Below are 27,391 nucleotides of genomic sequence, written 5' to 3' on the forward strand. Positions count from 1 at the left end.
GTATTAATAGAGCTGCTTTGAACTTCATTCACTAAACTCCATCACAGTCACACTGACATTTACTGACACAGCATTCTATAGTTTAGCTACCATGCCTTAGCCACTATCAGCTTTCCACTGAAACACAGTAAGAGTTTATTTTGTGTGTACTAAACTATACTAAACCTCTGTATCTGGACCTTTTCACTTCTCCCATTATGTGGTCACCTTTGCTGTCCCTTTTTTCCCCAACCAGTCAGGATTCTAAGATAAGTATTTCATCAACATATTGAACAGTCTAAAACCAATGTCATTTTAAGTCTTTTTTCTCCTCATCAACCAGTAGTCAAGGTCATTCCTGTCTGTTTACTCTTATTTTACTTAAAATCTGCAAAATATTAGCCAGAAATATTAAGAAAAAAAAAAAAAGCAATGACAAAAGCAAAGCAAAAACTCCTGTTGCAAACATCATACAACATGCTTTAGATTCAGGGAAAATTTGAACTTAAATCCCAGCTCTGCTACTTGTCCACTATTTGGCATTTCTCAAGTAACAGAAGCTATCTGAGCCTCAGTTTCTCCTCTATAATCAGAAGGTTATCTTCAGTTTTAGAGTTTTTTGTGTGAATCACAAAGTCATATTATCTGAATTTTAACTTACTCAGAATGAAGTAGTTTTGCTCGAGAAAGAGTCACTTAAGTGGAATGAATGATCCCATCAGCTATCCTATCAAATCCATCTCTTCCCCGGAGTAAGCAGGACATGAAGGATGTGTATTGTCTAATTTTCATGCAACATGTTGCCAAAATGTAAGCTTCCAATTTCAAAGAGAAATTGCAGTCTGCTTCAGTGCTAAAGGAAAACCTGGCAGTATTAGATTTAAGGAAAAGCAGTTAAGTAGTCCTTACTTAGAAATTCTCCGTCAATATATTTGAGTATCCGAAATATACCCTCTACTGGCTTTTAGAACCTAACACTTGTTCAGATGGTAAAGAATCTGCTTGCATTGCAGGAGACCTAGGTTTGATCTTTGAGTCGGGAAGATCACCTAGAGAAGGAAATGGCTACACACTCCAGTATTTTTGCCTGGAGAATTCCATGGACAGAGGAGCCTGGCAGCTATAGTCCATAAGATCACAAAGAAATGGACATGACTAAGTGACTCTATTCTACAATAATGTTTTTAAATTTTCTACCAAACCCATCATGACTCACACATTAATGGCATTCAGTCATATTAGGTGATTATTATTCATCATTTTATTGCTACAATAAAATAAACACAACTGCTATATCTTTTTAGCTTCTTGTTGGCATGAAAAGTGAAAGCCACTAAGTCATATCTGACTCTTTGCAACCCCAGGGATTATAGCCCACCAGGGTTCTCTGTCCATGCAATTCTCCAGGCAAGAATACTGGAGTGTGTAGCCATTCCCTTCTCCAGGGGACCTTCCTGGATGGCACTGTAGGCAGATTTTTTACCATCTGAGCCATCAAGGAAACTGTGGCCCTAACAGTGGTTCTTCCCAACATTTCCACATTCCTCAAGTCCAATATTCATTCTTTCCTTTTCATTTGCAGCAGACACTCAATTTCCACTATTACTCTCAAATTAAGATTATCTAGTATAACTATACCTTTCTCACATTTTTCCCATGTAAAAGCATCACTTTATATTTAATCTTCCTCTCTTCCTTTGGCTAGTCTTTCTCCAATTTAAGTTGAAGACCTCACCGATTCTTAAAGGTCTTGTTTTATTCACTTTCCTGTTAATCATAATGGTAAAAACACATATTATATTTTATCAATATCTGGCATATACTAAGTGTTTTGCTTTAGATACATTTCCTGTAACTATCTTGCTTTCCTATTTATTTTTAACATATTTGTATGGATCTCTGAAAAATATATTCCTAAAATTCATCTGGTTTCAATATATGTAGATATGGGATCGTACTGTCTGTAGTAACGTGTAACTTGCTTTTACCTTTCAACAAAAATTTTTTTGAAATTCTTCCAATATAATATTTTATACTATAGGTTTTTTCATTTTCACTGTTATATAATATTCTACTGTATGAATATATGACCTTTTAATTATCTAATCTCCTGTTGATAAATGTTTGTGCTATTTCCATATTTTTGTATTATACACAGTGATATCCTGGAGAAGGCAATGGCACCCCACTACAGTACTCTTGCCTAGAAAATCCCATGGACGGAGGAGCCTGGTAGGCTGCAGTCCATAGAGTCGTTAAGAGTCAGGCACTACTGAGCAACTTCACTTTCGCTTTTCACTTTCATGCATTGGAGAAGGAAATGGCAACCCACTCCAGTATTCTTGCCTGGAGAATCCCAGAGACAGAGGAGCCTGGTTGGCTGCTGTCTATGGGGTCGCACAGAGTCGGACACGACTGAAGCGACTTAGCAGCAGCAGCAGCAGCAGTAGCAGCAGCACACAGTGATATCCAGGTCATTTAAGTCAAGGTCTAGACACAAAGTGTTCTTGTGGATTGGTCAGTGTCATTTATCAGTGTTCTTTCAATTACTGTGAAACTGTAAGTTACTGAATCATAGTTCTCTTTCCTCTTCTAATCCTTCTGTATTAATCATCTATTTAGCAACCTTTCTCTGTATAGAACAGTATTTAAGAAAAACTTGACCACCACTTTGCAAAGCATTATGGATTTTCAATTTGTTTCTTATTAAAAGCAGTTTTATTTCAATGAAAATGACTAAAGAAGACACAGTTATATTGCTATTATTGAGTTGCTGCTGCTGCTGCTGCTAAGTCGCTTCAGTTGTGTCCAACACTGTGCGACCCCATAGACGGCAGCCCACCAGGCTCCCCCGTCCCTGGGATTCTCCAGGCAAGAACACTGGAGTGGGTTGCCATTTCCTTCTACAATGCATGAAAGCGAAATGTGAAAGTGAAGTTGCTCAGTCATGTCCGACTCCACAACCCCATGGACTGCAGCCCACCAGGCTCCTCCATCCATAGGATTTTCCACGCAAGAGTACTGGAATGGGGTGCCATCACCTTTTCCGATTATTGAGTTAGCCAGACACAAAATATATTTTGAATGTATTGAATAACTTTAACCTCCATGAAGGACCATATTTTAATTAACAATAAAGATATTCAAAGGCTCCTAAATGTTTGTCTCTGCATGACGAGAGCTTCACTGAAGGATCACAGTGTCTAATGAATAAATCCATTAAGAACTTGTCAATAACATAGAGAAATGTTTTATTTGCTTTACTAACAGCCTGTAGGAAAAAAAAAATCTTTCAATATCTTTGACTAAGCTAATGGGCTAGCATCTGATACATAGAGCAAGTTATATAATCATTACAACAGATAATTCTGAGATTACAGTCATAGATTTAAACCTAGTTTGGACTTTGCTGTTAGTCATATCATTTGTATACATTGATTATTCTGATTGGCTAATCGTTTAATTAGGAAATAGACACAATTTGTTAATAAATTGACTTTAAGACAGTTCTCAAACTGGGAGAGGATTAGTAGTCCTTTGTTCTGTGTAAGTATGTACATGAAATCTGACAGTGAAATTTAATATTACACTAGGTGCAAATTTTTTAAATAATTCCAATAGAAATATATTAAGGAAATATATGCACACATAATTTTGTTACTAACAAAAATAAAATAAACTAGTTAGAAAACTTGAAAACCATCAGAGAAATGATTTTGTTTATTGCGTTTATTTTGTTTAAGGGCCCTAAACAATATAACTAAAGCCTGTTTTCTAGAATCAGTTAACATGTTAGTTAATCATGTTGCTTAAATGTAGAAACACAGTTCTGAAGTACAATGAGAAAGGCCTTAAGTTACACTAGTTCACAGAACATTTAAGCTATCATGTGTATTCCCTACAGAGCTTCCTCTCTTACAAATAACACTGACACAAGAGGAGGAGTTGAACTTTCTGGTTAAATGATAATGGATGATACAAAATGTAATGCTATAAAGGTATGAATAAGACACAAGGAAATTGTTTCAAAGGCCAGTCCAATGTCTCTTTGATACAAACCCAGGGGCCTTTCCATTTCCAGTGAGCTCAATTAGCCCCTTTGCTTCATGACATCACAGAGTGACTGCTTTAAACTGTGCTTCAAGAGCCTTTTATACACAAGAATTAACTGTCTCATTTAATTTCAGTTAATGTAAGTGAGCTTCTGAGAAGGAACTGCTCAGTTATAACACTGAGCTTGGAGCCAGGCTGGCTGATTAATTCCTAGCTGTTTGAAGTGCTTTCTTCTCTTATCTTGAGCTGTGCAGGCCTCACTATAGCCTGAGGAGACCTGAACCTAAGTCTTAGAGAGATTTTTGTCTCCTCTCTACAGAGAGGAATGGAGAACAGATAAGCACTGTGGCATAAAACCAGAAACAAACCAGGAACTTGTTGCCAATTTTGAAAAAGGCATGGGGTGTGAAGCTGCATAGAAAACCCAAAAAAGCCCGTAATTTGGCGTCCTTGTATCTGACTTTCAATCCACTGATACACTGTGCAATTTTAATTGAAAATTACTATTGCCTAGAAACTAACATTACTCTAAAGATGTCCTAGTTAGTTCCAGTTGAAGTTTTTTTACATAAAATGAACATTAGCAGTGATGAAAAAGGAAGGGAGAGGCTGAACATGGTGAGTCATTAAGGCAACGATTAGGACACTTTCCCAGATTTTATTGTATAACCTTTTGAAATCCTCATATAATTTGCTTTGCAGTTCTCAAGAGAGTCCTTTTATGATCTTCAAAGCAAAAATATGCCTCAGCATGAACTTCCTAATAAACATATCACAACATATCTTCCAGTTTAAGATAAAAAGGGAATCATTTTTCTGTGGTAATTTCATGACTACCCCCCCATTATGTTTTCCCATTCACCCATACACATGCCCTGGCCCCCATCTCACCTACACTTTTATATTTTATTGAATTTTTATTTTAAGTAGATGTCCAGAGAAATGTAGGATGAACTGGCAACTTTAGGTCATATAAATATCCTTTCTTGCCTCTACATGGCATTGCTGCAAGGCCACAGCACCCAAAACAGTTATGCAGCCCTGTCCGTGGGCAGCCATGGTGCTGAAGATTCAAACAGCAAGCTAAATCATTGCCAAGAACTCACAAGAGCCAGTCAGAAGGGCTTAAGCACTTGAGAGAGCAAAATTATTAAAACTAAGCTAGCTCAAAGACCAAAACCGTTCCTCTCCAGCTACTGTGTTGTTTGCTCAAATAAACATCCAAAGCAGAGCAAGAAAATAAGAAAACAAAACACCTAAGACTGTAAAACAAAGAACCATTGTTTAAACAACTCTTCCTCCTGGGAAAACTGGAAACCGCAATGAATCCAGATATTCACAAAGCAAAATCTTAAATGAATGTTTACTCCAGGCATTGTTCTCATAGCCAGATCGCTAATGTACTTGAGTAGTTTGAAAAATCTTCGTAATTCTGCTGAGGGGCTAGGTGATCTTATATTGTACTTCCTATAAAGGTACTTCTAGTGGGATGCTCACCATAGCAACTGAGCACTTCAGTTGTGTTATCTGAACACAGGCTATCTGGGAAAGAGAACATTTCTTGCATCTTTATTCCAGACTATGTAAGATTAAAGTAGTAATGGTTTGGGAACTATATGGATTTTGATATTTGGAGATTCAGAATCAACTCATGAAAAAGGATATATTTTACATCATTCCCTAGTAGCATACCAGTGATTTGAGAACTTATGTTTGTGAGAAAGAAATGTCTTACTTAAGAACTTTTATCTGTGGAGTAAATATGATTTCTCAAATTAACATGAAGAGTAAATATCTAAATAATCAGATGCCAGATAATTTTGGAGGGTAACTCATACAATCATCACATGAAACTGGACCTATAATTAAAATTTCAAAATCATGAAGTTTCTTTATGTCTTAAACACACAATTCATAGTCATGAATTGTTATTATGAATTAATGAAACTAATTTATGTCATGGGTTCATTAGTTAACTCTAAAATTTTCATTTAAAAGTGAAAAGTGTTTTGATATTGGGATATATAATATATATAAATATATATAATAATTGGTTACTCTTTGTTGAGATCCTACAGCATACATGCACTTTTCACAGATGGTCTAATTTAATGATAAAAAAGTTAGGAGGCAGCTATTAGACTGTTTTTAAAGACAGAGATATTTTGGTTTTGAAAAATAATGCATCAAAAGTCACATAGCTAGTCATTGCCAAAGCTAGAAGTTCCCTCTGTTAGCTCCTTTCCCTATAGCTTTCTTCATACTCATCCATTTCCCATTCTATTCTTACAGCCATATCTCCTCTCAATTTTCTCCTTTCTTCTGCCCTACTAATTTCTCTTTAGCATACTACTGAAATTAAACTAAGCCTTTTTTTCCTCCAAAAGTCCAAAGCTGCAGATGATGCCATCTGCAGTAAAAGGTAAAAAATACCTTCTGACATGTTTTGTTTCTACTTTATTCATCAGAATTCCCATTCACAATCTGTATCTGAAGCCTGATCCAAGTGCAGTTTCTCTGGGCTGACCTTCATCTGAACCAGTTTTCCCTTCCAAACCCTCTCCTATCTTATCATTACTACAGAAGATAAATAATTCTTTGATTTTGAAACCACTATAAACAGTTTAAATATTTTAAGGCATTTTAGGTAATACAATTGTAATTGTTAGTATTAATTATGAAATAACCAATCATGCTTCATTTTCATGGTTTCTTGTAAAACTGTTAAAGTGATCATAATGCTCTGGGTGGCAAATTAAGCATAATATTTCCATATTGCAAAATTTCACTTATCATTGACTGGGATCGCACTAATGTGTTTTTCATCTATGTTACTGAAAAATCTATCACACTATGCATCTGTGTTTTTGCATGGCAATGTTTATCTACTCAGCTACATAAAAGTCATACCTACACCAACATCACTATAAAGTTCAGGCCAATATTTTCTCCTGTCCTTCCATTTTAATCCCTTTCTGGTATAAAACTACCTCAACAGAAATTAAACTGGAAATGACTTTCATAGATATTTCTAGGGTTTCTCACAAAGAATCAAATAATATCTTGAATGAAAAATGGGATTCATTTTTTTTACCCCTGGTCAGGAACAGTTCTCATGTTAGTAAACTAAGCTAAAGAGACTAACTAATGGCTTCACATGTGCTTTTGTTCTTTTGCTGACTCATACATAGTCTTCAGCAAATTTATATTCCATGAATGTGAAGATCACAAGAATAATGAGGCTGGAATAATGTAATGGGTTATTAACATTTAAAATCAATGTCAGCAAATAATTTTCTATTTAGTCATCTTCCTGGCATTTAGAATTTCATTTTATCTTTTGTCCAACTTACTAAATGCTGGCAAATTCAGAAATCTTTTCTGAAATTTGAGATTTAAAGTTGGAGTCTGAAATTGGTCATTTCTTTCCCTGGGGACTTCCCTGGTGGCTCAGTGGTAAAGAACCTGCCAGCCAATGCAAGAGATGTAGGATCTGTCCCCAGGTCAGGAAGATCCCCTGGAGAAGGAAATGGCACCCACTCCAGTGTTCTTGCCTGGAGAATTCCATTGACAGAAAAGCCCAGTGGGCTACAGTCCATGGGGTCACAAGACAGTTGGACAGGACTTAGCAACAACAACAAAAAAGCAATAGATTTTATACCTGAATAATCCCATTAAGATTTCCTCAGAAAGACTGTAAGCTTCAAGTTAGTATAGAGAAGTTCACAAACTTTACAAAGCAAGAGCTAGAGCATTCAGTTATCTTAAGAATATAATTATGTTGGTATTTATTGCTGTCGTATCTTAAAGTTATTTAAAATGCATTTTTAATACTGGGTTCCCAATACCAAATCTTTTTATAGTGTTGAGTGAATTTAACTTGTTCTTGGCTAAGACAAGTACCAAATGAAATGTCACTGGAGTCAATATTACCTTGATTTAGAAAAAGTCAAAAAGTGTAGGAGGACAGGTAGGGCTACGTGAGAAGTGGTCTTATTGTAGCCAGGCGTTTCGAGAAATAAACTCACTCAGAAGGACAATGCAGATAGCGGAGTGCAGTTTATTACACCAGCAGGCCCAAGGCAGAGTCTCCTCTTAGCCAAGGACCCCGACTAGTTTTTGTGAAAACCTTATATACCCTAAGTGTACGTGCCCAAACCCACCTCCCCAAATTCCCTGAAACTAGTCTGAACAAAGGAAAAGAAAGAGACAATCAAAGTTAACCCGTGATTCAGATGCCTTAAGCCTAGGTAGTTAACAGTGGACAAATAGCAATAGGCCTGTGGTCATACTCCAATAAGCATAACAGAATTTATGATTCTATTCAGTTACACAGATAATTAGGATATTCTTTTAGGCAACAGAGAATCTAGGTACGAGCCCTGGGGCTCTTCCTTCTGGGGGGTCTGGTTTTCCAATTGGTATATAATTTTCCATAGATACTGGGCATATAGCTCAAAGTCCACAGTCCGGCCCAAGATGGAGTTCTGCTCTCAAGACGGAGCCTGTTCTGTTTCCTCCTTCAGTATAGATGAAACAAGATTGGCCAAGTATTAACAATTTTTGAACCTAGATGATAGATGCAAGAGAGTATGTTATACTATTTGCTCTGTATTTATGTATTAAGTTTTTTATTAATACAATTTTTAAAGCTAAATTTGAAAAAATGACCTCATATCCCTTTTCCTGTATGTATTTAACCATTTGAGCCTCCTAGATGTTCAGTTAATTCTTAGAATCTTTCATTTTAGCCTAGCTTTTATGCACAAGTATATAGAAAAAAATAATTTCTCATTCATTTTTCTTGTCCTCTTTGAAAATCCTATACAATATTTAATTGGCCATTCCATTCCTATACTCTAAACCAATGTATTTCTATTTTTGCAGCCATAGTGTGGTTCTTTCTACTATTTTCAAGTGTTTGGGCTCAGAATTCAGGTAATTTTATTTTATGTTCTTCAGCAGTTTTTCAAAAAATTCCATTGACTCTTATCTGTGCTCAAGTCATAAACTCAGCTGGACAAATTCACAACAGGTAAGGCAATGTCACTGAAATGTTTCCTATCTAAAAAATCATCTACTTCTAATTGCAGGCCAGTGACATGTTTAAGAAAAAGGAATTCCTTATTCAAGCCAGTTGTCCATTTTGGTTCATTATTTAAGACTAAATTTCATCACCTCAATCAAAACAGTCCTATAATTTTCCTGATGGAACATTATTTGCCTTCTGAAAATTTAAAAAGTGGAAGGCTTTCTCATGCTATTCATTTAATGTGGTCTTTCATATAATTACCATATGCCAGTTATTAGTTCTGTTTCACTTCTGTTCAGGTCGGGGCAAGGCAAAGTTAACACATGTCACTGTGTTCAGAATTTCAAAAGGAAGAATCTCAGTTTGAAAAGATGATCCAAACTGTGCCTCCAGGGGAGAGCACCTAAAGTGAGAGGATTTCTCACAACCTTGAGTGTGTTCCCACGAATGGCACACAGGCTCCAACAAGCATGGGTAACAGCTGACGCCACAGCAAAGCCAGACTTGGGCTCTGCAGGAATCAGGCACTGAAAACCACAGTGGCTTAAAAGAGCCTCTGGTGGGAATTTTAGACAAAAGACCCAAACAGCTTGTAATGTCCTCATTATCTTCAAAACAAAGCATGTTGCTAAGAATGTCAGAGAACTTACTGCTTTCCAAAGACTTGGTGGTACAAAACTTCCCTCTTTCAATGGAGCAGTTAGCGTGAATCACCATCTTTATAGAGAAACATGAAAGAAAATTACTCAAACATTTCTGGAAATGTAGCAGTTCCTTGAAACATGTAGTTCTTTAGATGATTCCATTATCTCTCATTAAAGAATTTTGTGAAATGTTAGGTAATATAGTTTTAAGAGGATCTCCCCAAGAAAGAAGTTTTAGAATTTAAAAAGTGCTTATTTATGTTACATTTGTTATTATGTAGTTTATAAGATACATTTTCACTTATGCCAATTTTCAACATTAAACAAAAAGTATGTTATATGCTCATTTTATTTTCTCTAATAACATTTATCTTTTAACATTTATGTATTTTCCTTGAATCTGATGTTATTAGCTACATTACTCAAAATATTTATTTAACTTGCATGAATGTCACTTAGCCTATGGAGTGAACATACCAAATTCATTTTGATAGAAGATTATTTTCAGTCATCTGCCTACTGGTTTATTTGAAGGCAAGAAATCAAACCAGAAAATAAATCATTTACTTCAGTATTTACCAGTGAACTGTACTAGTGTCAAATTGTAAACAGACTGCTTTGTAGGCATTCCTTAAAGAGAATATAGTTGACTCTTGGAGAGTACTGGGGTGGGGTGGGGATGGAGGTCTACCCAGAACATAATTTCTGGTCAGCCCTCCATATGTATCTGCAGTTTACAACCACAAATCCCAACCAGTTCATGCATTTAACCAATATCATCAGGAGTTACTCTCTGCTGAACACTGTGCTGGACCCTGAATGTTCAGTGTTGACAACAATAGGAAATCAAATGGAGAGAAGACAAGCACGCAGAATACTAAGTTTCATGAGGAAGGAAAAATATCAAATAGGGCAAAAAAGGAAAATGACGGATAGACTATAGGAACAGAGGGATGGAGATGAGCTCATGTTGAAGAGAGGAGTTAAAGCTTTAGTGAAGAGAAGAGGCAACCAGAGAAAGCACCATTTGGGGCAGAGTGAAAAGCACAGAGCCTGTGCAGAGCTCCAAGTTAAAAAAGAGATTCGCAGGTTTGAAAAACTGAAAGAAGACTGGATGGAGAAGAATTCAGTGAGGGGAAAGAAGAACAAAATCAGGCTGAGGAGCAAGTGTACTGGAAATCTTCACATTCAATAGATTTTTGTTGTTGCTGTTTTATTTATAATACATAGGTCCCTACCTCCATCATCATTTTAGAAATCTTTGAGAAAATTAGTGATAATATTCTTTCTCTTTCTAGATCCTTAGAATGTGAAATGAAGGTTCAGAAAGATTCTGTGTGTGTGTGTGAGCAATTTGTTCTTTTCTGAATGAAATCACGGATTCCTTTGATGATTCGGCTCAGGAATCTGTCAACTGTATCATGAAGTTGATTGCCTAAGATTTGAGCAAGTCAGTATCTCAACCGTATCCTATTGTGTCTCTTTTGAAACTTTCAATACAAGCTATGAGATCAATGTTTGGTGATTGCTTTCTCCTTTAATCTGTAGTATTCTAATTACTTTTATCATTACTCTTTCCATAGTGAAATATTACTGGTTTGTGTTTGTTGGTATGTTTTTATGTTTCAGTGGAACAACCTGTCTAGGATTTTTTAGGTATTGTTTTCCTTCCTGGAATTAGCTATAATAACTATCTACAGTCAATTATTACTTTTCATATTATTTATTTTTCTAGAACTTGCTTTTGATGGGTGACCCTTACAACATCAAGGGAAAGAGAACCATTAAGAGAGGCACCAAGGAGGCACCGTAACCACCTCTTAACTTTCTTCCTGCTACTCTAGTCCCATCCCGTTTCACAGCATCTGTGCTCAGTTAATAAGCCATTCTGACTATACCACTTACCAACATACTAATTTCTGCCTATTTCTTTCACCTCTTAAAAGAATACCCAGCATTTCACAATTGGGCCCAAAACTACTTTTCACAGCTTCAAATGCCACCAGTCCTTGCATAATCTACGCTAGTATCACATTGGATAGACAATCTTCAATTGCATTTTTTTGGGATGAGCTGCTAAAGTCCATTCACTCAGAGACCGAAGGGAGGCAGCAGAGAGTTATGTTTTGTGGTGCCTGAGACTGGCCTCTTGTAAAAATTTCAAAATCTCAGAGGTCTCATTCTGAAATGATTGTATTCAAAGGATCTTCTACTGAGTCGTGGGAAATGCCTTATTAGCCATCAGCACAGGATCTTATACAAGTCTCCAGACCATACAGGAGTGTGCGTTCTAGGCATAAGGAACCAAGGCTCTTTTCTCTTGCTGCTTTGCAATTCTTGGTACATATAATACACCTAAAAGGTCCTATATGGCTACATGAGCTTCAGCTGTCATGTTCATACTCTTATTAGCAGGAAGAACAAGAGACAAAGAAAGACTGTCTTTCTTCCTGGAGGTTATAAGCCTAGCTAAAACCGAGGAATTATTCTATTAAAGAATAAGGGGAGAGAGATGTTCAGTACTGTGTTCCATTATCCAACAGAGTATCTGGCATTTAAATATACTCCTTGAGTTGATATTCTGCGAATTTATGTCCCAGTTGCATCAAGTATGTTATCTCATTAAAACCTCACACCAGTCTTCTGAATCATATATTCTTTTAAATATTTTGCAGAAGAAACAGAACCCCAGAAAATGTAACAGATTTGCCTACAATTATGCACTGAAGTAGGATTAAAGTTCTAGCCTTGAACTTTAAAGGTGTTCTATTGTCTCAAGGGTAATGATAGTCCTTTATAACTTTCCATGCAATCTGCCATGGAAACTGCCTCTTTCTTTGTCTGTTCTCATTACTCCTGGATGGAAACTTCTGAGAAATCCATGTTTATACTTTCTTGGTCCTGCCCTTTTTGGCCTGCTAATTTGCAACCTGGTGCAACCTGGTGCTACCAACTGTTTCTGCACCTGTGCAGGTTTACATAAGTTTTTCTCTAAGCTGAATGGAAAATTTGGAATTACATAAATAGAGGCATTTAACTGGTGCTAGTAATGGTGCTTTGTCACCTACATGTAGACCTATGACTCATACTTACTCTCTTGAAAATATGTAGATTGGACACAATTTTTTATCTGTAGTATTTATTAAGTAGCTATATTGATTTCATGGAGAACCCTGTACTTACAAGAGCTACCTGATAGGAGCCAACAAAACTAAGGTCACCCTCCTATATTTCAGGTTATGCAGAAGAGAGACAAAACAAAGAACTTGTTTCTTTGAATTTCAGTTCTTTCATTTAGTTCATTGAGCCATCTGGCTGCCTTATTTTCCACCCACTACTCGAAATATGTGTTTATAGAAATAAATATGAAACTGCAACTAAAGTAATATGAAAACTGCAAATGCAGAAACATGATACTGACAAATACAAAAGTCTGTGTTATAAAAGCAATTAATCACTCCATTAGCACAGCTTTGAATGTTATGGTTTATAAACTCATTGAAAACATATACACATTTGTTGATATATCATTGTTATATTAAGTTCATTAATTTTTAAGTGCATTACCATGAACATACTACTTTTCTTTCCTAGATGAACATCTGTTGTTGCTCTTTGAATAAATATTTAATTAATTTTTTTAAAATGAAAGTCAATAAAATGACTTTCTATTCATGCATCTGATATTTTAAAGGAGATTTTCTCTCTTGTTGTAAAAACTATAGGACTGGTCTTTTTGTTTTTTTAAGGGCTAATATTCCAAATGACTCTGGTAAAGTTGAAGTCTTTTTTGTTTTCTTTAGTTTTGAGAAACTAGACCTAAAAATCTATCATATTAGATAACTTTAGTTTCTACTAGTGCATTTCAGTCAGTAGGAGAAAGTCCTGTATACCTGAACATGATCTGTGGTAAACAGGGAGAATGTTAAAAATAGTACTAACAATGATGCTAATGTCAGTAAGACTTAGCAATTTGTTGAGCAACAGCACCAAGAAAACACATACACATAAACACATACATGAGCACATACACTCATACACACTTTCTGCTATCGGTATCACCATTTCCTAATGTAATGCTTTTGAGTGTTGTTTGTCTTCCACTTGTATAAAGGATTGTCTTCTTCAGTCTACCCATCTAGCAATCTAACAATCTACTGTAAAAAAAAAAAAAAAAGAAAATCTTGAAAATGTTTTCTCACTGAAGATGTAAAAGTGCTCTTGGAATACTGTATGTAGACATGTTTACATCTGAATAGTACTTTCAGTTCAATTCAGTCACTCAGTCGTGTCCAACTCTTTGTGACCCCGTGGACTGCAGCCCACCAGGCCTCCCTGTCCATCACCAACTCCTGGAACTTACTCAAACACATGTCCATTGAGTCGATGATGCCATTCAACCATCTCATCCTCTGTCGTCCCTTTCTCCTCCTGCCTTCAATCTTTCCCAGCATCAGGGTCTTTTCAGATGATCAGTTCTTGGCATCAGGTAGCCAAAGGATTGAAGTTTCAGCTTCAGCATCAGTCCTTCCAATGAATATCTGGGACTGATTTCCTTTAGGATGGACTGGTTGGATCTCCATGCTGTCCAAGGGACTCTCAAGAGTCTTCTCCAACAACACAGCTCAAAATCATCAATTCTTTGGCGCTCAGCTTTCTTTATAGTCCAACTCTCATATCCATACATGACTACTGGAAAAGCCATAGCTTTGACCACTTTACCACATTCACTTTAGAGGTAGAGTTGTGTAAAAAAGATTAATAAGAGATGACACTTTCTCTGAACAAGTTTATGGTCTATTGAAGAAATAACAACGTAATTATTTTCAGTTATCATGAAAAACCATCAGTAATAGTAATAGAGCATTCATTAACTGCAGAGCACTATGAGGGGCAACACTTTCTTTGCAAAGAGTTGTAAGAGGAATAACACAAAACCAGGTGCCAAGTATGTATGTATATACATATAATATTAGTGCATCACAATCAGAGTTGTGTATAAGGAATTCAACATAATGGGCTAAACAAAGTTAAACAGATGCCTTTAATGTAAAACTTCTCAGATCTGCTAATATACAGTTTACACCATGTAACTTTGAAAGGAAGATTTTGTTTAATGTAGTTTTCACCCTCCTCTTTCTTTTTTTTTGTAGGAAATTGAGGCTATTGTTCCACGGACCAGCAGAAACCTAAGGGGCTATGAAAGAAGGTTCATTTCTCTGTCTCCTCAGAAAATGTTCCCAACTTCAATATTTCAGATATACCAATATTCATTATCACACACTTTATAAAATTCATTCTATTTTTTAAATGTATAATAGTAACATGCCTTAATTATGAAAGCTTAAAAATGTTGAATGTTTTTACAAGCTTTTTTCTGTTGAAGTTTATGAAATTCACATTTCATAAATCTAAAGCTATAAATCCTGCAAATCCATGACAGCTCAAATAATATGAATTCAGAATACATTAATTATCTTTTGAGAAGAAACAAGTTTTTCTCTCATAATAACTAATAGTAAGCAAAATAGAATTTATGGACAGAAGTTCTGTACAAGTAACTTTTTTCAAATTGTGATTTAAATATGTCTGTGTTGTTATGTTGCTATGTCCTGTGTGACTGTCTGCAACCCCATGGACTGCAGCATGCTAGTCTCCTCTGTCCTCCACTGCTCTCCCAGAGTTTGCTCAAGTTCATGTCCGTTGAGTTGGTGATACTCTAACCATCTCATCCTCTGCCACCCTCTTCTCCTTTTGCCTTCAGTCTTTCCCAGCATCAGGGTCTTTTCTAATAAGTCGGATCTTTGCATTAGGGGCCAAAGTATTGGAGCTTCAGCTTTAGCAGCAATCCTTCTAATGAATATTCAGGGTGAATTTCCTTTAGGATTGACAAGTTTGATATCCTTGCAGTTTAAGGGACCCTCAAGAGTCTTCTCCAGCACAACAATTCAAAAGTTCTTTGGAGTTTAGCCTTCTTTATGGGCCAGCTCTCATATCCATACAAGACTACTAGAAAAACCATTGCTTTGACTCTAAGCAAATTTGTTGGCAAAATGGTCTGTGAATTTTTTTTAATTTGGAGTATAAACAAAATTCATTCCATATAAGCAGATTTTGGGTGATTTCAATGTTATAAAATATGCATTTTATTTGATATTTGAAGTTATTTTTATTTCTGCCAGGCTAATCTTTTTCCAGATAAAAATACAGTCAGTGAAATCCCTATAATCTGCCTACATTTTTTAAATATATGTTTATGTTCTAACTGAAAAGCCTTCCCCCTCTCAAAGCTAACATAAAATTATTGTTTTACATACTACTACTAATTTTGGTCAAAATTCATATTGTCCTCTAGCTTTATGACTTTGCAACACTGCAAAATTATAATTTTTCCTTTACCTTAGGAATATTAAAAAGGAAAATTTAAATTATATTAAGGATATACTTCTACTTCTATGCAACCCACCTTTCAGGTAGGACATTAAAATGCCCCATATATTTGTATTTTATTTAACTTTTTAAATTTTGGAACTGTCAAATATATATTTTTATTCTTTGTTATAGAGTGATTTCTTAAAATTAATTATCTTTTTTATTTTAGAGTTTATGAACCATTCAGTCTCACCCAATTTATCTTTTTAAAAAGCGTATTTTCATGTGAACGTGTACTTGGGAAAATTACTGAATGGCCTAAATTATGAATTACTGAACTGAAATATTTCAAAGCCAATGTTGAAAAGCAAATATTAGTGAAACATTTACATATCATCAGCAAATACTAAGCAGTTTACTCTGATGCATCCAGTCAGTGAAACTGAACCATAAATTGCCAACGCTCCTAGATCAGGTTTTCTCAAATGCAGTGAATTTTTCTTCTCAAGCAATGTTTGGCAGTGTTTGGGGATATTTGGGGTCATCACAACTGGACAACTAAGGGGCACCATTTGCGTTTACCGGATTGAGGCCAGGGTGCCGTTAAATATCCTACAACGTACCTGACAGACTTCAACAATAAAAAGTGCTCTGGCTTACATATCAATAATGCCAAAGTTGAGAAACCTTGCCATAGGTGATGCTAGCTCAATATACTGTAGGCATCTCCAACGCACAATTAAAATCAAACTCCTTTTCTTCCTGAAACAGACTCTGCACTACCTGTTTCTGATAGCACTCTCATCATCCTTTAAGATTTAAAACCATAGAGTCAAATGTGAGACCTATATCTTTTATTTCTCTAAATAAAAACCCCTGCAAGGTCAGCATCAACCACCACAGAAGCCCTCATGTGCCTGTGTCATTCCCTCCTTTCGAGAATCACCCCACACCGTGGACTTTTCCGTAAACTTTCTAATAGCTTCTATCCATCCTATTAGTAATGCTTATTTTTTTCCTGCTTCATATTTATGCCCAGGTAATCTTCCTAAACTACCATAAAGATTATGTCACTCTTCTACAAAGGATTGTTCAGTAGTTAGGCATTGCCTAAATCATAAAAGATCAAACTTTCATTTTTAATATCCTCTCCCCACTAGAGGCTTAACTTTGACCACTTCATTTGTAATACTCAACTCAGACTAAATAACCTCGATAAATCACTGTACCTCCAGTGCAGTTTTCCTCTGATTTTATTCTATCTTGATTTCTATTCTATTCTGGATTTCAGCTTGAATAGAGTCATTTGGAATTTCAGCCTTAAAAAAAGAATATGAGCGGTCTTACAGTTTTTACTCCAAAAAGAGAAAACTGTCTCCTTTAAAATACCTAGATATTGGAATAGGAAGTCATTTTATTGGCTTTCATTCTTTAATTATTCTTTATTTCTCCTGCGTGCATGAAGGATAGCTTTTTCTGAATATAGTATTGACAACTAATAATTATTTTCTTTTAGCACTGGAAAAATACGCCACTTTCTTCTGGCTTTCATGATTTAAGATAAGAAATATGTGATAATTCAAACTGGTTTCCACTGTAGCCAATGTGTTATTTCCTTCTAGAGGTTTTTCAATTTTTTTTTGTTTTATCTTTAGTTCTTCAAATTTTAAGTATAATGATTATTGGTGTTTGGGGTTTATTTCTATTTAAGATGTGCTCAGTTTCTTGAACCTACAGGCTTGTGTATCTCAACAAATTTTGGAAGTGTTCAGTAACTGTTTCTTTAATAATCTTTCAACCTCACCTGTTTTCTCCTTTCCTTCTTGGACTCTGATAGCAAAATGTTGCATCTTTTGTTATTGTCCCTAATGACCTGTTTTTTTCTTCAAATCTATATTCCTTTTATTTTTCTAACTAGTTAAATTCATTTTTCTGTTCTCTCCCATCAGTCCGCTGTCTCTCTACTTCAGCGAAAGGTCAGTACCACTTAATTGTCACTCTACTATTAAGCCCATCTGGCAAGCTTTTTCTTACTCTTATTGTATATTTTTAGTTCTATTATTTTCATGTAGTTATTTTTTAACTTTTATTATTTTAATAAGTTTTTCTATTTTATTTGAAGATAATCTGTCACCGCTTTTTGACTACTTCTTTATGATGCCTGCTTTAAAATTATTGTCAGATAATTTCAACATCCTGTTTATGTGAAGTTGGGCTCAACTGTTTTTCTCTTGTCATTCACATGTGATTTTCCTGGTTCTTGTTATAAAGGGTGATTTTCAGTGTATCCTGGACACCTTGTCTATTGTGTCAGCAGTTTCTGATTACTAGTTGGATCTTTTATATTAGAAGATAGTGACTTTATTTTGGTATAGCATGCCAGTCCTGGTCTACTTTTGTGAAGAAAGAAAAGAAAGTGAAGTTGCTTAGTCATGTCCAACTCTTGGCAATGCCGTGGACGGTAGCCAACCAGGCTCCTCCGTCCAGGGGATTTTCCAGGGAAGAATACTGGAGTGGGTTGCCATTTTCTTCTCCAGGAGATCTTCCCAACCCAGGGATTGAACCCAGGTCTCCCTCATTGTAGGCAGACACTTTACCATCTGAGCCACTGTGGTTCCTATAATAACTGAATTTTCAGAGCCTCTAGGGACCCCTTTGGTCTACCTGATTTATTTGGTGCTCCTAGGACACCTATTAGTTATTCTAGGACTGTCTGAAACAAAAGAAAGAACTTACCCAGGCCATACCACCTCTAAGTAGGGGAAGAAAATTACCAACCCATTGAGACAGAGAGGTTTCCCATGTTGGATTATATTTTTGGCTGGATCCTCTTTATTGTTACTACCCAGCTGCCTGGTATCTTTGGTTGATGGAAGGGTACTCTCAAGCCCATGGGAACAAGAGACTTCCTAGTCATGGTGAACCCTGGGCTGGGATGCTCATTATCTGATGTTGCCCAGACACTTGGTTTATCTCAGTAGGGAAAGGAAACGCCAGTCCTGGTGAAAAGTGAGAGTGTCTTCCCCAGCTCCTTGTTGTCAACGGCACTGTCAGATGATCCCTCTTGCTGGTATTGCCAGGTTTGTCTGGTGCTGTCAACAGTATTCCAGAGATATGAGGCAGAAATGAGCCTATTCAAGTTGCCTTCTCTTGCAGGACTGAAGGGACAAAAGACTTTTAGGTCGCCTTATTCTGATAGGGCTAGAAGACACTCTGCTGCTGTTGTTCCTCCAGTCCCTAGTCTTTCTTACCTTTATTTTAATATCATTCATAAATCCCATTTGACTGCCTACTACATTATTTCCAGGACTTATATTTGTGCTTACAACTGAAGAGCAGGAAAAATCGTATCTAAGCAATATTGTCTGGGTCAGAAATATGGCATATTATTTGGAAACCACCATAGAACCTTCTTCATAACATAGACCCAGTATGTATTTATGAAGTTAAACACATAAAGAAAGCCAAGTTACAATTTGTTGATGTTGAACCACAAATATTTCTTGAAAGTTGCTGAAAATAATCAGTTTTTACTTTGTTAAAATTGGTATTGGGGCTAGGAAAAATAAATCTCTAGGCTACCTGAGTGTTCTTTCCACATCTCTTAGTGGATTCTAACTCCTGGCCATTCATCACTGACACACCTTAGTTAACTTATTGATCCACTTGTTGTCTGGGTATGTATCGCAGAGCTAAAATCCTCTCAGAAGGTCTTGATCAAGACATAACATCGGGTAACAACTAAGTTAAATGTCTTCATTGCTCTTGGAATCATAAAATGTGAAATATGTTCATGGTAGAATACAAACTTCACAACACAAAAGAGTGATGATAAGCAATAGGATCCTAGGTAAACTAAGAGAACAGGTAGAAGCATTACTCACACGGTCAGAAGCTAAGAAGGTCAGCAGCATGTGGAGAAATAGACTATAAGTCAGACTGTGGAATGTTTTTCATACAGAGACCATATGCCCATTTAATTTTGACTGAGCGCTTGGGACAGCAACAGTTTCCACACAGGTCACCTTGTACATGGAGCATATCTCCTATGCATGGCTCAGGTTCTGATAGCAAAATGCCAATAAAATTATATTAATAAAGGAAATTAGAGGAACATGTTTCCAAATGCTATGCTCTTTTTCACTCCATTGTCCCATGTTCATTAGCATAAAACATCAACTCTTTCCATTTATTGTCAGGTGAAACTTTGTTAAGTAGTTTTGCATGTTTAATGTCTCACACTGCAAAACTGCAAGCCTACAGTATCTACTTTGTGTGTATTTTATATTTTTTTCATTTATCTCTGGTGACTGCATGAGTTTTATAATTTTTAACAAAAATATAATAAAGCAAAAATTATAAATAATTTTGGGTTTCCTATAATAAAGATGTTAAATGATTTTAATAAACATTTTATCCTAGGATTAGAAAACATGTTTTTGCCACAAAACTCAGGGTATCCTAAGGTAGATTATATAGAAGTATAAGTAAAAAGATCACGTAGGCAAATGCAGTCTGCCTTGAGCTATCATATTATTTGGTGGTTTGCATGACAATCCTCAAATGTTACTTCATATTAGTGTATTTATTTCACCACTAAAATTAAGTGTACCAATATGATACCTTTCACAATATGCAAAATTAAATGTTATTCATCATTAAATGCTTTAGCAAATCCATTAGATTCTAATTATACTTTAATTGTACTCAGTAGCAGGTAAAATATGTGGTTTTCATTCATCCATATAAAGAATTACATTAAAATCTTGCTGAAAAGGCACTCTCTTCACATTTAACTCCTACTTCAATAAAAATATTGACTAGATATAACAAATAAATTGTCTAATAGGAGGGATATTTTCTACTAACAGGATTAAAAGAGGCTGAATTGAGTAAGTAGTACATATATAATATAATGAGGCTTTATACATAGTCTTTCCTGTCTGGTTTAATTGGTTCAAACATTCACTACAGACTTATTTCTCAATTTGGGGAAAGTAATTCTGTTCTCATTACTAGCAAAATACCCAACTAATAAAAATTGCCATGAGTCAATTTTATTGTTTCTCCAATGGTGGGAAAAGGAAAGTATCTTTTAGCACCCTACTCCTTAAAAAAATTAATAACTCCTCTGAAAATTACTCCAGATGGCAGAATCATGTCTATCTCCAGAGATCTGTATTTCCATCCACAAAAGCTTTCAAGATATAAGCCTGACAAATAACATTTTGTCTTTTAAACTGTGGGGTTTATTTTGTCTTCGGAGACACTCACAGGCACACATGGACTGAGAATCCTTAAACAGAAATTATTCCACCAAAGTTATTCTGATTACCACTCTAATTACAATTATCAGACAATTTGAAACTGTGTAGATACTTTTTAATAGTATATGAAAGACTCTTCTTTACTCTGGAATTTCAAAATAGACAGAACACATATTTGAAAATGAAAAAAAAATCCAAAAAAAATCCAATCTATGGAATAATTTGTATACTATACTAAACAGTTACTTAAACTTATCCATAACAAGCTATATATAATATAGTTATATAACTATAGCTGTCCTAATATTGACAACCAAACACAATTCGTCAGGGGAAAAAGAGAAAATTTTACTTTTATCCGACAATTCTTAATAGAAATTTTATTTATTATGATGTAAATAACAGTAATGTCAGTAAAGAATGCCATCAGTCAATTTTCTTCACAATTAAGGCTGACTAGTTTCTTAGAAAAATAATTTCTTAAGAGGATGGAAAACACTCTCTAGTTAATGGCTCCTTTAATCCACGCATATAAGGAACAATTTCATAGCAAGTAGGAGTATATACGGCTTTCCTGATAGCTCAGTTGGCAAAGAATCTGCCTGCAATGCAGGAGACCCTGGTTTGACTCCTGGGCTGGAAAGATCCCCTGGAGAAGGGAAAGGCCACGCACTCCAGTATTCTGGCCTGGAGAATTCCATGGACTGTACAGACTGCAGTGCTCCACAGGACCACCTATCCTTCCTGTTTTGAAAGTATTCTATCATTTTCTCCTTAGTGATGACCCTTACCAAGGCGTATTGTTTTGGTTCTAATCATAATATGTATGTATTATTTATACATTTAGGAGGTTTAATTCTAAGAAACTAATAGGTACCAAATAGATATTTAGTGACCATGCTTTTTCAATCCAATTTTCAGATAGTAAAGTATCAGAACAACTCTATTTCACTAATGACTGCTCTCGCCAAGTGGAGGTTTTTCTTTCCAGTATGGAACCATTACAATTTAAGGTCAAGACATTACCTGTGATCCAAACCAAATCATATATCTCCTTATAAGGAATCTTCCAATATTGATTATTCCTATACATTCTGGCTCTTCATCACACACATCTCTGTGGAGTTCTTCCAATTGCTTTTAGTTATATTGCAATTTTCCTAACTTAAAGACAAAAATTTTCCTCATTCTGATTTATCCCTCCAATTAAAATTGCACCCAACTTCAGAAAAGAAAATTTCCTCCCCTTCACATACAGCAGTGAATCCTAATGTCTTTTCCTGTCACCTTTCCCTCCTGCACAAAATGGCTCCGACTGATGTAGTAATGACTTTGGGTCAGTCAATCTAAAGTATTTTTATACCACATCCTGCTTGACCAAATTTCATTCAAAACTATTCACATACTCTTTCTTAAAACACTCTTTATCAATTTCCTTGAAACCTCCTTTTTACTTTATGTCTCATTGCTCCTTGTCCCTTTTATTGACTTACTCTCATCTCCCCACGTGATGTATATTGCAATTTCTGTAAGTTTTGTTTTTAGCCATACTTAATCCTAATCCCATATTTCCTCATTCCAACCCATAGTTTCAATCTATTCACAAATGGCCCCATATATATATATATATATATATATATATTTTTTTTTTTTTTCCTGGCAAGAATTCTCCTCCGAGGTTTTCCAAAAGCTGAAATTCTCACAGGACCCTCAACGTTTTTATAACAGCTCTATTGAGATAATTAGTGTATCATATAATTTACACATGTATATAATTCAATGAATTTTAGTGTGTTCACATTTATGAAAAGCTATCATTACAACTTAATTTTAGCACAGTTTTCATCATCTCAAAAATGAATCCCATATACCCTTCAGCGGTCACCTCCCTAATTTCTTCTATGCTTCCAGCCCTGCAAAACCTATTATTTGTCTATTACTTAATCTATTATTTGTCTCTAAAAGTTTCATTGTTCTGGATATAGCATGCACGGAAATCCTATTCTATGCAATCTTTTGTGACAAGCTTCCTTCACTTAGCATGTTTTTAAGGTCCAGCATGGCAACCCACTCCAGCATTCTCGCCTGGAGAATCTCAAGTGTGAGGAGCCTGGTGGGCTACAGTCCACAGGCTCACAAAGAGCCGGACACGACTAAAGCGTGAATGCACACATGCTGTAACATGTATCATAACCCTATTCTTGTTATTACTAAATAATATTCCATTGTGTGCTGCTGCTAAGTCGCTTCAGTCATGTCCGACTCTGTGCAACACCTGTCCCTGGGATTCTCCAGGCAAGAACACTGGAGTGGGTTGCCATTTCCTTCTACGATGCATGAAAGTAAAAAGTGAAAGTGAAGTCACTCAGTAGTGTCCAACTCTTCGAGACCCCATGGACTGCAGCCTACCAGGCTCCTCTATCCATGAGATTTTCCAGGCAAGAGTACTGTAATGGGGTGCCATTGCCTTCTCCCATTCCATTGTATAGTTAAACCAATATTATTTAGCATTTTTCACTTGAACAATAAGTTTGTTTACACATTTTGGCCATGATAATTAGCACTGGCATTAACTTTCATGTACAAGTTATTGTGTAAACATAAGTTTTATTTCTCTTAGGTATACAACTTTGAGTAGAATTACTGGGTTATACAATAAGTCTATGTGAAATACTTTGTTTCTCAAATTGGTTGCACCTTTTAATATTCCCACCAGTAGCATAGTTTAGACATTTCCACATTCTTTCTCACCACAACTTGTTCTTATCTGATTTTTTTTTTAAATTATGGTGAATATGAAAAGGCTCTTAAATCTGAACTCATCATCTTCCCCAACTTTTAAAATCTGGTCCTTCTGCACATTTCAATTAGCTTTTTTGAATTTATAGTTAGAAAAATGTGATTATGATTATTATTGAGATATAATTGACACATTGCATTATATTTGTTTCAGACATAGAACATAATGTTTTGATATTTTTATATTTTGCAGAATGAAAACAAGTTTAGTTAACATCATTCATTATGATATTAGTTTTTAATGTAGAAAACTGGAAATATTTGTCAATGGTCCCTTCTCCTTCATCCCCCATATTTTATATCACACAGAGTCTTGCCCATTGTATTTTATAACTATATATTGAACTCACTTTTCTGCTTTTCTACTATGTCTATCCCAGTGTAAACTACCACTGCTCATCTGGACCAATGCAGACCATCCTAACCAGTCTTCTCAGATCTTTTCTTGCCCTTGTTTAGACTACTTTCTATAGCAAAGTGAAATTTTTCAAATAAATGTAAGAGTCCTTCAAAGTCTTCATTAATTCTCCATTGTCATTTAGGTAACGGATATAATCTTTAAATTAACCTACCCATTTCAGCATATAGCTGAATTTCAGCTGAATCAGCTGGAATAGCTGATTTTATTGCCTCATACCCATTTACTAATCTCCTCACTGTACTGTGCTTAGTCGCTCAGTCGTGTCTGACTCTTTGCAACCCTTTGGACTGTAGCCCACCAGGCTCCTCTGTCCATGGGGATTCTCCAGGCAAGAATACTGGAGTGGGTTGACATGTCCTCTGCTGGGGTCCAGCCCCAGTGGATCCAGGGTAATTCGAAGTGGGGATGGAGTCGGCAAGGAAAAACTTATTTATTTAGAAATATAAAGAGAGATTAGGAAAGAATAGTGTAGTAGGAAAATTAGTGGAGAAAAGAGGCTGATATTCCTTAGTTTACACGGAAAGTTAATAAAGTCTCAAGAGAAGAAACTTGCACCGTCTATGTTAGGCCACAGGTGCCCACTTGAATAGCAGAGGGTGCCCTGCCTTGGGCTCCCTCTTGCATGGGTCTTAGAAGCCTGAGCAAATAAGTATACACGGAGAGCCTCCGCGTTCCCAGGGATCAGCCTGAAAAAGAGAGGGAGGGAGAGGGAGAAAGAGAAAGAGAGAGAGTCGACACGGGGAAGGCCAAGTTTATGCAAAAACCCCACAACTTTATTTTCAAAAGGTGCTTATATATCCTAAGTTTTACATAATGGAAGATACAGTCATGTAGGGGCAGCAGTCTTGACCCTTATCGATATCAGGCTTTCTTTCTGTATATCTTTTTGTATACAAAAGGTCTCAGGTGATTTATATTATCTTCTGGCCAAGAGGCCTGTTAACATTTTTATGGCTCTCTTCCTAGATAAATGTCTATCAACCAGAAAACTCTTTTTCCCTTGAAGTGTTTTTCTTTAATCTGCATCACCCTCAAAGCACTAAAGTTACATCCCTATAGAACAAAGGTGCAGTGGGTTATAACAAAGAAGGTACTTAACTCAAAGATCTATGTTGCTACTTGCTTTTTCTCTATACCAACTATATCAACAAATAAAAGATATGAAAATTTGGCAGCAAGAATTGGCTCAACAATGAAACCCTTAATCAGTCCTATTCTAATGATTTTGACTCCTCCGAAGCCCCTACATTCCTAGGATGTTTTAAGCTTCCTGTGCCCCTCGCAGTCGGGAGGCCACAAACAATCACATGTGCAACTGTAAGAGTCCGGCAAGCAGGCTAGAAAGCCATCAGAGGGGTTTTTGGATTGAAACACTCTTATTATGCCCAGGAGACTTATTATCTAAACTCTCTAACTTAACTTTTTCCAGAAAAAGGTGGTGGGGGGACAGCCCCCTGTTAATGTCAGAAGAGTAGGTGGAAAGCATAACATAGTAAAGCAGGCAGACTCTGGTTTTGGGGGTAGATGCTCATGAATTTTCAGGGGGACACTTGAGGCTCAATCCTGCCTTTGCGTATGCCAAGCCTCCTTCTTCATGAACTTTGCCATGGGCAGGGTTCCTCACACTGCCTCCCCGGCAGTCCTCCTCTAGGGGAGCTTCCCAACTCAGGGATTGAACCCAGGTCTTCAGCATTGCTGGTGGGTTCTTTACCAGCTGAACTACCAGAGAAGCCCTGTCCTTAATTAATTTTCCCCATCCTGCTATGCTCCTAATCACTTCAGGATTGTATTTTAGAGTAGTGTCCTTTAACTTGCAAATTTTCATCCACTCCTTTCTCTGCAGACTCAACTGATACTCTTCCTTAACAGTTCAGTTAAATTATTGTTTCCTCAAGAAGAGTTTCCAATTATTCACTTTCAGAGGATATCTCCATATAGATAGAATTTATCAGAACTGAAATCAAATTCTTAATTGCATAATGCATGCTAATTTGTTCGATCACTAAAACCTGAGTTTCATGAAGGCAAGTGGAGAAATGTCCATTTATTATCTGTTCTAAGTCGAATGACTGATTTAGTATATATGTGTGTGTGTAGTGATTAAATAAGTTAATAATACCCTTATTTCAAAAACTCAGTCAGTTCCGTTCAGTCGCTCAGTCATGTTTGACTCTTTGCTACTCCATGGATAGCAGCACACTGGGCCTCCCTGAATTTCGGACTCTTTTGTTGACCATGGTGGCCACTCCATTTCCTCTGAGGGATTCCTGCCTGCAGTAGTAGATATAATGGTCATCTGAGTTAAATTCACCCATTCCAGTCCATTTTAGTTTGCTGATTCCTAGAATGTTGACGTTCACCCTTGCCATCTCTAGTTTGACCACTTCCAATTTGCCTTGATTCATGGACCTGACATTCCAGGTTCCTATGCAATATTGCTCTTTAGAGCATTAGATCTTGCTTCTATCACCAGTCACATCCACAACTGGGTATTGTTTTTGCTTTGGCTCTATCCCTTCATTCTTTCTGCAGTTATTTCTCCTCTGATCTCCAGTAGCATATTGGGCACCTAAAGACCTGGGGAATTCCTCTTTGGTATCCTATCATTTTGCCTTTCCATACTGTTCATGGGGTTCTCAAGGCAAGAATACTGAAGTGGCTTGCCATTCCCTTCTCAAGTGGACCACATTCTATCTCAAAAATGACAGAATGATCTCTGTTCATCTCCAAGGCAAACCATTCAATATCACAGTTATCCAAGTCTAACCCCAACCAGTAATGCTGAAGAAACTGAAGTTGAACAGTTTTATGAAGACCTACAAGA

The sequence above is a fragment of the Budorcas taxicolor genome, chromosome 6, assembly GCF_023091745.1.
Source record: "Budorcas taxicolor isolate Tak-1 chromosome 6, Takin1.1, whole genome shotgun sequence".
Taxonomy (NCBI): domain Eukaryota; kingdom Metazoa; phylum Chordata; class Mammalia; order Artiodactyla; family Bovidae; genus Budorcas; species Budorcas taxicolor.